Raw genomic sequence first — 11,794 nt, forward strand, 5'->3', positions numbered from 1 at the left:
TAATAATGCTTTGTTTTTGCAATTTTGAAGAAGGACATTAAGTTGAATAGAAAGAAATGTACAACAAAACGTGTTATTCTGAAAATGGTTATTGAGTTACTTCAAAGCAAACACTAATATCATTGTAGATTCGTCTAAATAACCAGCCATTTTTCTTATTGGAGATTACAATTAATTTATGATTACCTGAACTCTATTTTTATACAATAATTACTAATGTAAATATATTTTAAATCATACATGTTCTTCCATCTACATACTAGCCATGCCCAGACATGCTTAGCTTCAGATGGATTACCTATTCTGAAATGCAGGTGATATGGATAAGATGGATATTCATGGGTGTATCCAGAATTGAAAAACAACTGTTTGATACTGTGATTGTTAAGCCTAATCATATTTTTTGGCCGAATAAAGGAAAATTCTTTCAGGCAGGGACCTTAACTAATAAGAACACACTGTTCACAGATGACAAAAGAATGTGCTATACTGTGATCATACAGAGCCTAAAGCATACATACTGTAGTACATGACGATAGCTCATTGAATGAGCTAATTTTGTAGTAATCTGTTCATTTTATTGGTTAGTGGAAAGTGCAGTATATATACAAATACAGTATATAAGGCTTCTCAAGATACCTTGAACCAGAAGCCTGTGAGTACAGATGTCACATCGACCCTGGTCCAAGAAACATTTACTATTTGGTGTGCTACCAAAATGGAACTACATTCATCAACCACCCTCACTGAAGAATTGAACAATGATTGCATTGTTCCAATTGCTTCTCTTTTGCTGTATTTGTATGTATACAGTATTTACTCATGGATAAGTTCTCCCATGGTTAAGTCAGGACTTAATTTTACTGTACAATTTCTGGTATTTTATAATGTCAGTCATAGAAGTCGAATGTGGAAAACTTGCGCCATTGCTCCAAGAGATTATAATATGCTAATGCCCACCTGAAAGAATAACCACGTAGCACACTACCTTTTTTTTCTATGTGGGTGTGGCAATGCGCTGTATCAGCGTGTGCTCCTAACTTCTCTCTTTCTATTGTGCCTACATGACCACATGGTAATACACAAACTATTCCGAAGCAACGTTTGCACTGATTTGTGTTTTTTTTTTATCTCACACCCTCATACACCTCTATCGTAAGAGCATCCCTTATCTACGATGGAGTGCTTGATCAGAAGAAAATATGAAGCTGCTTTTAAATTAAACATCATTTAAGTAGCGAAAGAAATTGGTAACTGCGCTGCTGCAACAAAATTCGATGCATCTCAGAAAATGATGCGTGATTGGAAGAGGCAAAAAGATGTAAAAAAAAAAAAAAAGTGTTGCATTTTTGAACGGGTGTATAAGTTGGGGTCTGATTTTATGATAGATTTTTCGGGTTTCAACACCCGATTTATAAGTGATTATATGCGGTAAATGATACTACAGTGTAAATTAAGAGCAAATGCTGCATTTTAAAGCAAGTTAAATACAGGATATCCTTTCTTTTGTACCATATTTTTCTTGTAATATTTACACCATGGGTATTAAAAGAAGGGTATATACAGGTTCAAAGTAGGAGGTACATTTCTTATAGGAAAACATTCTCTGGGAGCTTGCACTTCCTATTGCACACAATGGGCCTTTTATCATCCCACTGAAGCAACAGATAAGATGACTTAGTTTGTATGTTGAGTAGAGATGTTCCAGTAGAATGGATTTAGAAACTGTAATGCTTGATGAACCATGTAATCTGCTGAGAATCTCTGAAACCTAAGTCACTCCCTATATCCTACCATCTCTGAGTTAGATTTTCTCAGAGTACTCAAGTGCTACTCCCCTATACCAAAGACTTACAGGTTAATTTAGCTGATGACTACACTGAACTGAAATAAATTAGAGTGAAAATGTATATGAGTGTATACACTATAATCTATACTAATAAAAGGCAAAGCCCTTAATGACTCACTCACTCACTCACTCAGTCACTCACTCATCACTAATTATCCAACTTCCCATGTAGATAGAAGGCTGAAATTTGGCAGGCTTATTCCTTACAGCTTACTTACAAAAGTTAAGCAGGTTTCATTTTAAAATTCTATACGTAACGGTCATAACGGTCGATAACGGTCGACAACATCCGCCATGTTGAACTTTCTTATTTATGGCTCCATCTTCAAGAAATTTGGTAGGCGGCTTCCCTGCGCTAACTGAAACCAATGTACGTACTCATTTCGGTGGTATGACTCCACTGTTGGCCGCCATATCGAACTTTCCAACGTCACTAATTCTCCAACTTCTCGTGTAGGTAGAAGGCTGAAATTTGGCATGCTCATTCCTTACAGCTTACTAACAAAAGTTAAGCAGGTTTCATTTTGAAATTCTACGTGTAACGGTCATAACGGTTGACAACGTTCGCCATGTTGAACTTTCTTATTTATGGCCCCATCTTCATGAAATTTGGTAAGTGGCTTCCCTATGCTAACCAAAACCGATGTACACACTTATTACAGTGGTATGATGCCACTGTCGGCCGCCATATTGAACTTTTCAGTGTCACTAATTCTCCAACTTCTCGCGTAGATAGAAGGCTGAAATTTGGCAGGCTCATTCCTTACAGCTTACTTACAAAAGTTAAGCAGATTTCATTTTGAAATTCTACGCGTAACGGTCGATAACGGTTAACAACGTCCGCCATGTTAAAGTTTCTTATTTATGGCCCCATCTTCACGAAATTTGCTAGGCGGCTTCCCTGCGCTAACCAAAACCAATGTACGTACTTATTTCAGTGATATGATGCCACTGTCGGCCGCCATATTGAATTTTTCAACAGTCTTTGTTACTTATGGGCCCATCTTCAAGAAATTTGGTACGTGGGTTCCCAACGCTAACTGAATCCTACTTACGTACATATATACGTCCTTAGCCTGCAGCTTGGTCACCGTGTGAGGCGGCATTGGGTCCCCCATCCCAATGCCTCCCACGTTGTTAGCTGCCTGCCTATATAAGGTCGTCCGTCGCTCCGCTCTCTACATTCCCTTCCTTGCTTCGCCACGGGATTCATGTCTCAGTGCTGATAACTACAGCCTTTTTATTTAATCCACAGCTTCTCCGCTATTTTATTGTTCGTTTATTACGATTACAGTTATTGTTTAGGTATTTTAGACTTACTTTACATTGTTCAGGTACCCATTTCCATTATCATTCTAACTGTACCCCCATTAATATGTCTATCGAGGTGATCACCATCGATCAAAGAACTGTCACTTACCGAGTGGTTTCCATGCCCGGAGATGGCACCTACCTTTTCCATTCTCTGTGTTACATATTGCACGGCCATATCAGGCTCACTCTTGATATCCGGAGGAACATTGTGTCTTATGTATTGAATGACTGGGACAGGTTCAAGGTGTGGACTGATGACGGTACAGGAGATAATTATACTACACAGGAGCACTATAAGAGTGAAATGCTTAAGCCCTTCACCTATGGTTCTGCATGTGAGTTGATGGCTGCCACTGAATTGTTCGGTTGTTGCTTTCAAGTGTACCGAAATGGCCAAATATTTTACACCTTTTGACAACTGCCAGTGCCTCTTAAACATCTTAGACTCACAGGTGACGATTTCAGTAGTGGACGCTTTGATGTTTATGAATGTTTAAACTCTCAAAAGTTGGATGTGAAGTTATCGATGAAACCGGTTGTATGCTTACAACGCTTGACAGATGCCGAATGTCACTTCAACACAAGTCCTGCAAATAATGTCGTAATTGAAACAATCCATGAAACTCAAACCGATTATGACAGCAGCAATTCAAGCTGTGAGATTTGAAACAAGATTACTGTTCACATGGCCAACTGTATGTTGCATACTCAAGAGTAAGCTCAGCGCACAGCTTGGTCATATTACAACCGGAGGGCCGGACTGACAATGTGGTATACAAAGAGATCCTTAACAAATAATTATTGGTATATTTTCCCTCAGTTTAAAAAGTTTTAATTTTCTTCTTAATAAAAATTTTAAGGTAGTGCTTTGCCGCTACGAAGCACGGGTATTTTGCTAGTAGACTATAAACCAGTACAGTATTATTTTTTTCCCCAGCACCTGATGTTGTGAGAACAATTTCTGATTACTTATTACCTGAATTGTAATGAACAGGTTAATGAAGAGTATGTATGGATGGAACATCTAAAACAGGGATATCCAACAGGAGCTCTTACTGGTTGATTACAATAATGTTTGGTGAAAAATGATTAATAAATTGTCTGCTTGACTTATTAGTTTTCTAGAAGCCTAATTATCAATTCTCTGCATTTTTACATATGACCTCATATTTACTTATTGTTCTTTTGTGTGTTTTAACACTTGTGAAATGCACTAGACGTTATTGTCTAGTAACCTGGCTGATGGAGTTCTCTGTTATCCAAGAACGTTATCTTTGGTGCATGTAAAGTGAAACAGACTTGGCCTACGGTTGGATAGGTTTGATTGCCTATTTCACAGTTGTAATTTTTCAGTTAAAATAAGTGAAAGAAAAAACTTAATTACCACAAAGAAGAGCATGAGTATTTGTGCTTTCACATTTAAAGTGTCAAATATGCAGTGCTAGCATCTCTGTAAAAAAGTGAAACAGAACATTTTAAAAGTACACACAAAGTATACAATTTAAACTTTCCCACTATAATCAAGTTGCATAAAAAGAAGAATTGGAGTTCAAATCACAGCTGACAGCATAACAGTCAGCTTTCACAATACCTAAGAGGGTAAGTTGCAACCATTGCATTGTTCCATGTAAGCTACATCCTGGTTAAACACAAAAAGTCACTCAGCTTTGTACAAGTCCTAAAAGAAGTACTTACTAATGTTGCTGACTCACCATTTGATGAATATAAAACTAAAATGAAATTGCAGCTGATATCAATGATTTTCAAAAATTGTAACTATGGCAGAAACTGGAAAAAGAAACAGCTACATGTCAGTGTTTTTCCGTGCAATCTGATTAATGTGCCAATAACTAATAAATTGATAGCATGGTGGTAACAAGGTGAAAACGTTGTAGTTATTATCACTGTATAAATCATCATCAAACATTGAAGAAATATTTTAAATATAAAAGACATAATGGACTTTGAGATGAAAGACATGTGCTCAGTTTGTGCAAGAAACTTGTGAATTAAAAATAGATCTTATCTCAAAGATCTTATGTCAAAAAAGGTTTAGCAGCTATGTCAAAATAAATAAATCAATTTGCTTATTCATTCTGTAAACCCTCATTCTTTCTTGTGCATCAAGCACAAGGCTTCACTACCTCCTTTCTGTCTAAAAAAATATATACTTAAAAATTAAAGTACCGACTGACTTACTTAGGTCTAGTTATGTATCAGAAAGTTCCAAGAAGCTGCAGTTATTAAAGGGGATGTAAACATTTGTGCATGCTGACTCATGATAACGAATTTATTATATGTCTCCTAGATTGTTTCCTGATCCCTGTTTTTGTTTCTTTTTTCTGCCTCTTTTGTCTAGTTTGAATTGTTGTTCATATGTTTATTTTATGTTTATAATGTTCCATCCATGTATTATCATGTTTTTATGTGAACCCCTAAAGGGGGGCCACCCTGACATTACTACTGCTGAGCCCACCCTCTGGCTATTTAGAACCAAGGAGAAGGAGAGCTTAAGCATAGCAAACTGATGTTTGATGGAGTTATAGTAAGTATTGTGTTTCTTTTTTGACTTTTCTGTTTTTTAAATTTGATTCTGTTTTTTCTGGATTCTTCATTGGATTTGTGTTTTTGGACTTTTTTGCTGTTAGACTGCCTGTCAGGCAATTTCTTTTGCCTTATTTTTTTCTCTTTGAGCTTTTTTGTTTCACTTATTTATTTGTGAGATTTTTTTTTATTTTTAAGATTATTTTGGAGTTGTCTGCTTTTGCTATGGGTTACTTTCCCTTGGGAGATACAAAAACATTTTAGGATTATTAAAAGCATTTTGAACTTTAATACCTGTTCCCTGTTTTCCTGATACAGCCACGAGTGCTATTGGAAGACCTTACTGGATTGGAATGAGGTTTGTTTGGACAGACCAGCAGAGATTCTGGCTTGTATAGTTTTACAGGATTTGCGCATAAACTTTATTTTCTATGTGGGGAAATGGGCAAAGTCTTTTTTTTTTTTTAAATAGTGTTTAAGAGGCTTTATGTAATATGACAGTGTTTGTGGAAGTTTAGCGGCTGTGAGACAGTCTTATTTTTTCCTTTTACCTGCATTTATAAATGCACCTCACAAGTAACTTTTGTTATAGGGTACATTTTACCAGTCTAATATGATAATACCAAATGCACATATTATAGATGTAAGCTTGACATTTCATAGTTTGAAAATTATAGTATATCAAGTTTTTCATCTGCTTAGGACCAGTAGTTAGTAATTTGCAAAAACAGCTGGTCTTAGAACCAGGGTGAAAAACAGCATTGGGATAACAGACAAGATCCCAGTAGGTGTGCACAATGGATGTTCTTTAAGTCTTTTCGTCTTTGACCTGCTTATGGATGTGTTGAATCATGAGATAAAAGAGCAATCCCTCTGGTGCATGCTTTTTGCTGATGAGATTGTGTTGTTTAGCACCAGAAAACAGGAAGTAGAGAAGAATGAGAAACAATGGACAAGGACTTTGAAAGGTAGAGGATTGAAGATAAATAGGAGGTATAACAGAATACACTTTATGAGAGTGTTGACACTTTTTCTATAGTGTCGTTTCTTGTGACTGAAGACAGAGAGATATAATTAAAGTTAGTAAAAAATCTTTTATTAATACACACCAGGCAAAGGTAAGAAGACAGAGAAGCACAGTCCTAGGACACCTGCCCTTCATCTGCCTCGAGGGGTCGGTGTCCCAAATCTTTTATAGGGCCTTTGTCTTGTGACTTTAGTTGCACAAGAATTTCAAACCGTTACATCATACAACATTTTGCTTGGATCAGCATTTACCACATCCTTTAAGTTCATCAGTTGGTCACTTGTGGTTTTAGTTCATCAGTTGGTCACTTGAGGTTTTTTGTTCGTTAGGAGAAACAAGAAGTTGCACTTGTCATTTGCACTATGGACAAGACAGGGTCTGCATGGCTTTTGTCAGATTGATCAAACTGTTTATTATTTTTTCACATTCCCCCCTTTTGAACAATCTGGGTATGACAAGGAATAAAGGAAAGTTAGACGGCGGAGGTAAAAAGTGGGGAAGGAGGAGGAGAGGGGGAAGGGGATGAGGAAACTGAAGAAGCAAATTGGAGTATACGTTCCTCGTGTAGCATATAGGCCTTGGCCATAGAAGCAGTGAAATATTTGGATATTATATAGCGAATAAGAGGAATAATGCAGCAGCCAACAAGGAGAAGAACAATGAATACTACTGCCAAAGAAATAAATGCTGACTTTAGCCATTGGCCCCAGGACCCGAAAGTGGACATAAACCACTGATCCCAAGGGTTAGGGATGCCAGAGTTAGTGGCAAATTCATTAGAAAGGGCAGTAAGGCCGGCTAATGCACGAGTGATAGAGCCATCAGGAGCAGTATTATTGGGAATGTAGGTGCAGCAAGTGTCTCCAAACATTGCACAGACACCACCTTTCTCTGCTAAAAGCATATCTAGGGCCAACCTGTTCTGCCAGGTCATTAGAGAGGTACGATCCAACTGCTCATGAATTCCTTCAATGGCATCTTTTGTGAAGTTGAGGAATCGTTGTTGGTTATAATACAAATAATTGATCCAATCGACATTTTTATTGATGGTGATCTGAGGTATTATGGACTCAAACCCAGCAGCTACCTGATCCCTGGCTTTAAATTTATCTGGGACTCCTATGGAATCAATATATACTCCTGGGCCGTGTAGGGAGAAACTGGAAGAAGAGTCTGGGAGATAACGGGTTCGGCGGGAAAAAGTGGAGAGCTGGGAATAAGAGGGGTGATACGGAGGGTGTGAAGAGGGTAAGGACAGTAATCGGAAAGGCATAACCAGCTGTATAGGGGCACAAGTGCCAGACCAATCGAAAGGCAAGATATCAAATAGTTTTGACCTGCGGCACATCCACCAAATATCAGACCTAGGGGTAGTTTGGGAAAGCAAAATTTTAAAAGAGTGGAATTAAAAGAGGAGGAGTTAACATGGAAGGTCTGGGAGCAGAAGGAAGAAGGTACTTCTCCTACCCAAGCAGTTCCATTTGATTTAAAGCATGTCAAATTGCCTTTGTGAGACTAAAACATGGGGGTAATCATATGACGGTGGGGGAAAAAGGGAAGATAGATTAGCACATTTGGAATTAATGGGGATTTTGGGGTTAGTAAACAAGTAGAGAAGACAAGGTAACCCAGTGGGGTCAGAAATGTTGGATAGTGGGAAAGGGACTGTAGCTAAATGAGAGCGTGCTGCAAAGCGTAGCAATGTGAACGGTTAACCTGTTTTGCTGAATAGATTACCCACTGCAACCATCTATTTTGATCCCCATAGCCTGTCTCCACAGAGAAAGTGCTGGTTAAGGTATTTAGATGCAAAATCTGAACCAGGGGTGTTTCATGTGGAGACACAGTGGTGAGAAACTGAGTAAGAGAGGGGAACGGGGGAGAGAGAGCGGGTGTCCTAACCTTAATTTGAAAAATCCTCGGGATCATAACCACTTGCATATGCAGCTAAGACATAAGTTCCTGAATCATGCAGAGAAGGATTCTTCAGAGTAATGATTAATGGATTACAATGATTCTCGGCACACTCATGAGGGCGTGTCCCTTTAAAATAGAGAATCGAGTTTTCAGGCCATACTGTGTAGCCTGCCAAGGTTCATAACCCCAGTCATTTGGTCCTGTATTTGCAAACACGCGCCTCCAAAATCCACATTCAGAGTCCTCTGAGGAGGAACCTGAATCAGAGTCATACCAAGGGTAGCTTACACAAACATATTTGTCAGGCCATTCCCATTGTTCCTGTCTGCCAGTACAGGGGGCAATTGCACAAAAATCAACCTGGAATGAGGCAGTTTCTTCCACCTGGAAAGTCAGTGTCACCCGTGAAGTGGATAATGGAATGGAAAACAATAAGATTATGTATATTAAGGGTGCCATCTTTTGCAGTGTGAAGCGTGAATCCAGGCAGGCAATCCTTCAACCTTTACGGCATGTGGTGTGGACAGAAGAACTTGGAACGGTCCTCTCCACCTAGGCTGATGCCAATGTTTCCTCCGGGTGTCTCGAACCAGAATCCAGGTGCCCAAGGGAATCGGCGAGTCTTCAGATGGAGGGCTGGTTCTCCAGGCCTGATTAACCTGCTCGTGGACTTCCTTCAGGGATGCTCGGAGACCTGTAAGACTAGAGAGAAGATCATTGTCCACGGTATGCAGGTTCACATTTCCTATAACCATGCCAACGGGCATGGGTCGTCCGGTCAGAATTTCAAACGGCGATAGTCCCAATTGTCGGTGTGTCCGTCCCCTCAATCCCATTAGGGCCAGGGGCAGAGCGTCTGGCCATGATAAATTGGTTTGTTCACAAATTTTTGCAAGCTTAGCCTTTAGGGTGCCATTGCATCGTTCTACGATACCCCCACTTTGTGGATGATATTTGCAGTAATGATGTACATTGATCTGCAGCCAGGTGGTTAATTCATTTATAATGGAATTCACAAAGTGAGTACCATTGTCTGTTTGTAACTTTTGCGGGATGCCCCATCTTGGAATAATTTCTTTATTAGTGCCTTAGCAACTGTTTTAGCATCATTGTGCTTAGAAGGGAAAGCTTCTACCCATCGGAGAACACATCGACAATCACAAGGCAATATCGATAACCTCTAGACGGTGTTAGCTCAATGAAATCCATTTGGAGGTGCTCAAACGGACCCATTGGGTTAGGAGTAACGGCGGGACTTACCTGTGTGCCTTTTCCTACATTAAACCTTTGACATAATGCACAGCGTCTACAGAATTGCTCTGCATATGTAGAGAAGCCTACAGCTTCCCAATGTTTTTCAACATCCCGACCATGGCATCTTTCCCAGCATGTTGAGGCCATGGGCTATTTTTGCCATACCTGGAAAAGAAGCCTTTGGGAGAAAAGGTTTGTTAGTTTGCTTATGAGTCCAGACTCCATCAGAGAGGGACCCTTCTTTGGACCATTTTTTCTTTTCGATGTCCGTGGCTGCACTCTGTAAAGAAATAATTTGATTATCAGGGTCCTGGTCATTTCTCTGTTGGAATAAAGAGATTGGTGTGTTACTGTGTGCAGCCTTTTTAGCAAAGTAGTCTGCTAATTCATTTCCTTTGCTGACAGGATCCTGTTTTCCTGTGTGAGCTTGACATTTAACAATCGCTAGCTTTGATGGTTTAGTTATGGCTTCTAAAGGGATTCGATTAACTTTTGATGTTGGATGGGCTTGCCAGTACTGGTCTTGAATCCCTCAATTTCCATAATGCCCCATGATCATGGCAGACTCCAAAGGCATATCTAGAATCTGTATAAATTGTTATGATTTTTCCTTCAGACAGCTGACATGCTCGGGTGAGCGCTATTAATTCAGCGCTTGTGCACTCAAACTTGATGAAATTCGATTTGCTTCCAGCAGGCGGTCCCCTTGGACCACTGCGTAACTAGTTGAGGGTGTTCCGTTTTCCAATCGAAAGAACATCCGTCTACAAAAATAATTTCTCCAGTTTCTAAAGGTGTTTCCTGTAGATCTACTGAGGCTTTACGACCTTTGCTATTTCTTTATGGCAATTATGTGGTTCACCTTCTTTATCTGTTGGCAAAAGGGTGGCTGGATTTAAAGTGGAGCATCTTTCAATCGTGACGTTTGCCAGAGTACAGAGTACATTCTGATAGTGTATTGCCCTAGCAGTAGTGAGATGTGAGGTCTTAGCCTGTACTAAAATGGAATGTACAGCGTGAGGCACCTTTACTGTTAGGGGGCTCATGAGCACTATATCTGTACTGGCTAGCACAGCTTCTGTTGTGGCAGCCACAGCCCTAAGGCAAGGCGGAAGTGCTGCAGCCACTGGATCCAATTTTTCAAAAATATGCTATTGGCGTTTGTTTATCCCCATGTAACTGTGTTAAAACTGCATTCATATATCCCCCCTTTTCGTCCACAACAGAGTGAATGGACGTGAGAAATCCGGTAAGCCTAACGCAGGAGCCGAGGATAGTGCGCTTTTCAAGTCACAGAGAGCCTTCTCAGCCTGCTCGTCCCATTGCACTTGACCAGAAAGAGGAAGGTCAGGGGTGTTTGCTAGATTTTGTAATGGCTGTGCTCTTTCAGTGAAATTCAAAATCCATTGCCGGCAGTAACCTAGAATGCCCAATACAGACATAACCTGTTGTTTTGTGACAGGTCTAGGAAGATTTTGAATGGTGTTAATGCGATCGCTAGAGAGCTCTTGTTCCATTTGTAATGTCATGACCTAGATATTTTACAGTCGTTTGAATTAATTGCAGTTTAGCCTTTGAAACTTTATGTCCATTTTCTCCCAGGAATAGTAGTAATTTTTTAGTGTCCTGCTCACAATCGTCTTCTGTAGTACTGCATAACATAATATCATCTACATATTGTATTAATGTACTACCTCGGTCTGGCCAGAACCCTTCTAAACTTTGAGCAAGCGCTTGTCCATACACACAAGGGGCTTCAGTATATCCCTGAGGCATGACAGTCCATGTCCAACGGCGGTTTTGGAAAGTAAAAGCAAACCAAAATTGAGAATCAGGGTGTACAGGGACAGAAAAGAAAGCATTGGCTAAATCAATCACGGAAAAATAAC

The sequence above is a fragment of the Polypterus senegalus genome, chromosome 1 (genome assembly GCF_016835505.1).
Source record: "Polypterus senegalus isolate Bchr_013 chromosome 1, ASM1683550v1, whole genome shotgun sequence".
Lineage (NCBI taxonomy): Eukaryota > Metazoa > Chordata > Cladistia > Polypteriformes > Polypteridae > Polypterus > Polypterus senegalus.